Source organism: Oncorhynchus clarkii, chromosome 20, assembly GCF_045791955.1.
Source record: "Oncorhynchus clarkii lewisi isolate Uvic-CL-2024 chromosome 20, UVic_Ocla_1.0, whole genome shotgun sequence".
Taxonomy (NCBI): Eukaryota; Metazoa; Chordata; class Actinopteri; order Salmoniformes; family Salmonidae; genus Oncorhynchus; species Oncorhynchus clarkii.
Genome location: NC_092166.1, coordinates 50,084,516 through 50,090,515, shown reverse-complemented (window position 1 = coordinate 50,090,515; position 6,000 = coordinate 50,084,516).

Here is a 6,000-nt window from a genome sequence, read left to right as displayed (position 1 = left end):
CTTCTTCAGTGGGGTTTATCGACGTTTGGCATCCAACGTTATGGTGCATTACCACCACCAACTGTACTGGAGTGTGGGCCAGAGAAGGAGAGAAACTAAATGATAACAAAATATTTGAGACTATATCTGATCACGTTCTAATCAATAAACGAATTTCCTGCATTCCCTTCTCCCTCATACTACCTCTCTCGTTCCCTTTGATACTGCCCACACTGTAGCAATACATGCTCCACAGTCTGTTTCCTGGCAACAATTACACTTTCCTGTTGAATGCTTTCCTATCACATGCTGTTTTCCGGTTGAATTGGACCGATTTACACGTTTTCTCTCTGAAAAATGTATTTAATTTAATCTGATTGTCATAAGGTTCCATGACTTTGTCCACACAGGGCATCTGATTTTCATAAAATGTAGGGTTTTATTTAACTTTTGTACACCTGTGGTGGTCATTAGAAATAAATGGGTGAGACTACAATTAGTGTAGCTTAACTTCCAACAGTATGGCCATCAGCTCAGCCGTATATACAGCCAGATGATCTGTAATACGTTTCCTGACTCTCAAGTTCCTGCACTTCAAATACTGACCCAGTGCATCCTGTCCTTGGATCTTTAAAACCATCTGTGTAAAAGGCCATAAAATCCTGATGCACAGTATCCAGACGTCTCTTAAACCAATCAGATGGATCAACACCCTCCCTATCTTTCTTTAGTCTCTCCAACACTTCTAGATCAAATCAAATGTTATTGGTCACATAGACATGGTTAGCAGATGTTATTGCGAGTGTAGCGAAGTGGCCAATGATTTCAAGTCTGTATATAGGCAGCAGCATCTCTGTGTTAGTGATGGCTGTTTAACAGTCTGATGGCCTTGAGATAGAAGCTGTGTTTCAGTCTCTCGGTCCCAGATTTGATGCACCTGCACTGACCTCGCCTTCTGGATGGTAGCGGGGTGAACAGGCTGCTCGGGTGGTTGTTGTCCTTGATGATCTTTTTGGCCTTCCTGTGACATCGAGTGCTGTAGGTGTACTGGAGGGCAGGTCGTTTGCCCCCGGTGATGCGTTGTGCAGACCTCACTACCCTCTGGAGAGCCTTGCGGTTGTGGGTGGTGCAGTTGCCATACCAGGCGGTGATACAGCCCGACAGGATGCTGTTCTCAATTGTGCATCTGTAAAGGTTTGTGAGGGTTTTAGGTGACAAGCCAAATTTCTTCAGCCTCCTGAGGTTGAAGAGGCGCTGTTGCGCCTTCTTCACCACAATGTCTGTGTGGGTGAACCATTTCAGTTTGTCAGTGATGTGTACGCTGAGGAACTTAAAACTTTCCACCTTAACCAATGCTGTCCTGTCAATGTGGATAGGGGGGTGCTCCCTCTGCTGACACAAAAGTGTTTTCTGACCTAGGAAGGCTAGAAGGTAACTACAAAATCCGCCTGAAAGAGGATGCTGTCCCCTATGCCCTTACCACCCCCCGCCGTGCCTATATCTTTATTGGCCAAGTCTAAAATAGAGAGTCCCACAGACTGGGTTGCAGGGATGGTAGTGGTCCCAAAAGCCAATGGGGACATAAGGATCTGTGTGGACATGACTAACTTGAGTGAGGCACTCTGCAGAGAGAGAGGCACATCTTACCATCAGTGGAGCAGTCACTGGCTCAGATGGATGGCTCACAAGTCTTCACAAAGCTGGATGCCCGCTCAGGTTTCTGGCAGAGAAGCCGCTGTCATCAGAGAGCAGGGCACTCACAACGTTCATAACACCATTTGGCCGTTACTGTTTTAATGTTTTGCCATTTGGAATCGCTTCCGGTCCTGAGCATTTCCAAAGACGCATGTCCCAGCTGTTGGATGGGCTGAGTGGCGTCATAGTCCACGCGGACGATGTGCTCGTGTGCGGAAGGGACAGAGCAGAACATGATGTAAGGCTCACAGCAGTTCTGACCCGACTCCAGAAGACTGGCCTGACACTGACACAATGGAAAATGCAGTTTTGCACAGTCAGAAGTCTTGTTCTTGGGACACAAAACAGGGCAGCTGGAATAGAGCCGGACCCGGAGAAGATCAGCGCCATCACAGATATGCCCAGACCCCAGAATATGGCTGAAGTCAGGACCTTCTTAGGCATGGCCACATATGCGGGAAGTTCCTCCCACAGTTTTCAGATACAGCCAAACCCCTGAGACTTACTAGCCAAAGAGAATGACTGTTCACGGGGTCACATGCAACAGGTGGCGTTTGATCGATTTCCCTGTTTGTGGGTGTTTTTATTTATTATTATTTTTTATTTCACCTTTATTTAACCAGGTAGGCTAGTTGAGAACAAGTTCTCATTTGCAACTGCGACCTGGCAAAGATAAAGCATAGCAGTGTGAACAGACAACACAAAGTTACACATGGAGTAAGTAAACAATTAACAAGTCAATAACACAGTAGAAAAAAAAGGGGAGTCTATATACATTGTGTGCAAAAGGCATGAGGAGGTAGGCGAATAATTACAATTTTGCAGATTAATAACACTGGAGTGATAAATGATCAGATGGTCATGTACAGGTAGAGATATTGGTGTGCAAAAGAGCAGAAAAGTAAATAAATAAAAACAGTATGGGGATGAGGTAGGTAAAAATGGGTAGGCTATTTACCGATAGACTATGTACAGGTAAAAATGTCCATATTTTTCCACAATCATGGTTAACACAGAAAGCATACCTTGAGTCTGTGCAGATATCAGCTGTTTTTCCTTCAGCCTGTTTGCATGCTTCTGTCAAAGCCAACCATTCTGCCACAATGTGATAGTGCCTGTCACTATCACATTGTAGTAACTGCCCAGCCTGCCTTTCTCACACTCCCTTCCACAATGCTTGAACCGTCTGTGTATAAGATAAACTCAGGGTTTTCCAACAGATTACTTAGTAAACCCATCAGAAAGCTGAACCAAAACCAAATCTCAACAGTTGTGTTCAAGTAATGTGGTATCTGGAGGAAGCATCAGACTATCTGGATTACATGGTTTGCCACGTTGTATGATGTTAGGAGCCTCCAGCACAGTTGACCACTAGATCCAACGAGCAGCTGTGACCTGTGCAGCTTGATTCATTGTCAAGAGTATGAACAGCATGTGGACCCTAGAGATTCATGGATAGAGGGGCTAAGCTTCTTTTAGGGGGGTCTGGGCATACTCCCCTAGGATTTGTTTTAAAGTCCTCAAAATGTATTTTCATCATGTATTTTTTAGAGTAGCAACGGGTGTAAAATCAAAATAAGGTTATTTTTGGTCAATTTTAGCTAAAAATATACCTGTCTCATAGTTTGTTAGACACTGATCTAATATGACTTACAGTTGAAGTCACTTAGGTTGGAGTCACAGATAGTGCAGATAAGACTTCTGTGACTTTTAGAAAATGAAAAACCGGCTTACTGTTTTCCACATCAGCTGAGGGGCTGAAACAATAGACCGGTCAGGATCGTGTTGGCCATTTTTTCATCATAAAGAAAACAGGCAGAAATAAAATGCTTATTAAAAACATCAAATTTCAGCTCAGTCACTGATCCCGATGTAATTTGCTTCGGCAGGGAAGTCAAGGAGTTTCCTGGTTTAAGTGAGTTTTCCAGAATTTAGAGGGATCACCAGCAGACTGTCATAGCATCAAGAAAATACCTAGATTTTTACAATTTTAAAAACCATTTATTTCTCAATTGCCTGAAAAGCAGCCAATCAGCTGTTTAACCAGTTTTCCTCGCCAAGGCCCATGGTTTATTCTTTTGCAGAAAAAGGATTTTCAAATCACAGGAGAACCAAGGATTAGTTCAATTATCATAGAAAGTTGTTTGGGGCTAGTTGTAGGGCTGTTTCGTTGTAAATTGTTTAGATGGCAGGGGTCCACTTGCTTCCGGACAAAGTTGTTTGTTCCTTTGGGGGCAGCAGAAGAAATCTCAGACTCTTCCAATACCCGGTATCTGTTTCCCAGTTCCAAGGCATCACCTTGCCTTGGTGTTTTCCTGCCAAGGTGTTTTGGTTTCCGTACAGTAATCCATGGCTCCTGAGGTGGAGCAGAGGGAGTGGAGCAGACCGGGTGCTTGAGCACAGCCGCCCCGGTAATGGCCAAGGCTCGTCCAGCGGGACCAAAGCACGTCTCACAGCTGCAGGCTCTTCCGAGGCCGCGGTGACAAGCCATGGGCAAGTGACTTCGTTCTCCACATTTTTTGGCGGACTCAAGAAAAGAGTCGATCAGCTGTTCATCTTTTTTAATCTGATGAAGAATAGACAATCTAGCCTCCAATTCAGCAATGTTCTGGGTCATTTGTTGGAAATTGACACATCCAGGGGTGAGTTTGGTCATTATTCTGAGTCGTTAGCTAGCAACGCTAACTAGATTTAGTGTGGGGGTAGGCCCAAATCGAGCTCATACGCTAGCCAGCGTAGTCCAATACAATTCTCTTTGCAGATAGTCTAACTCCACTCATATAGTCTGTTTGTAATCATAAATGTGACCATGTAGGAAGCTTATGCGAGTCAAATACAAATTACAATGGTGTGACAGACATAATTGAGTAACCTCTGTAGATCTGTGGGGCATACTTAATGACTAGCTCAGAATATGAGCCAAAAGGTATTAATATACAGAGCAGTCTTTTCGGTAGCCCAGATAAGTTATTTATGAATTCCATCATTGAATGTTTTGGTAGTTGGGTTTCCCAAGGGACTCCATAGCCAGCATAGCTGAGCTAAGTTGTAAATATAGAAAAAAGGAGTAACTAGTAATATGTATCTTTCAAATCATGGCATGTTATCAAACCATTCCATGATATCAGTAAGGGTACAGATTCCACAGTTGTACCATTGGGGGGGATGCAAAAGACCACCCTCCAGATCACACGCATTATTGTAAAATATTAGATTATGCCATTTTGATTCCCAGTTATTGGTTTCACATTTTGCACCGAATAGAATTGATGTGACTAATAGGACCAAAGCCTAGTTTACATTGTTTAACAGATATTTCAGTGAAGATCACCTCTTCCAGGGCAATAGGAGACAACATATTTCTCTATACTCAGCTAGGGCGCAGAAGAATAATGTCTAAACCAATTTAGGATTTGGTGAAATGCTTGTCTGGGAATACAATTTAAAGTTTGGTACGGATAGTCCTCCTACGTCTTTCCCTCTTTATAAATGTGCTATTTTTACCCGGGATTGTTTACCTTGCCATATACAGTGGGGCAAAAAAGTATTTAGTCAGCCACCAATTGTGCAAGTTCTCCCACTTAAAAAGATGAGGCCTGTAATTTTCATCATAGGTACACTTCAAGTATGACAGACAAAATAAGAAAAAAAATCCAGAAAATCACATCGTAGGATTTTTAATGAATTTATTTGCAAATTATGGTGGAAAATAAGTATTTGGTCAATAACAAAAGTTTCTCAATACTTTGTTATATACCCTTTTTTGGCAATGACAGAGGTCAAAGGTTTTCCCTCACACCCATACATCAACGTCATTTTTGGAAGTTGTCAACACCAACTCACAAAGCTCACAAAACGGGTACAACAACCCAACTAATCACCTCCCCCAGAAAACTACCATGAGACACCCACTTTCTCATCAGGGCATCCTCTTGGAGAAAATAGCCATGGGCGACATCTCCCAACTGTTCCACAGGCACAATTTGGTCACGGAACTCTTCTAATGTGGGGTCATCCCGTTGCGCATTGATTAGATCTGAGCGGGTTACAGATAACGGGATAACAGGGAAAATAGTAAAGGACTTTTGTGGTTCTCTCCTTAGTCGGTGCAGTGACCAGGTCGCCACGACTCAGAACGCGTCACTTCACCAGGAGAACACCTCAAGGGAAACACCGCAAGCTCATCAGGAATACCTATAAAAGACGGGATAGTGGAAACCAAACACGACAGGCCATACACGCTCACCAGCCAAGTTATTCCCAAGGATAACGTCGATACCCTCAATAGGCAATGAAGGACGCACCCACACAACAGCCTCGCCTTTC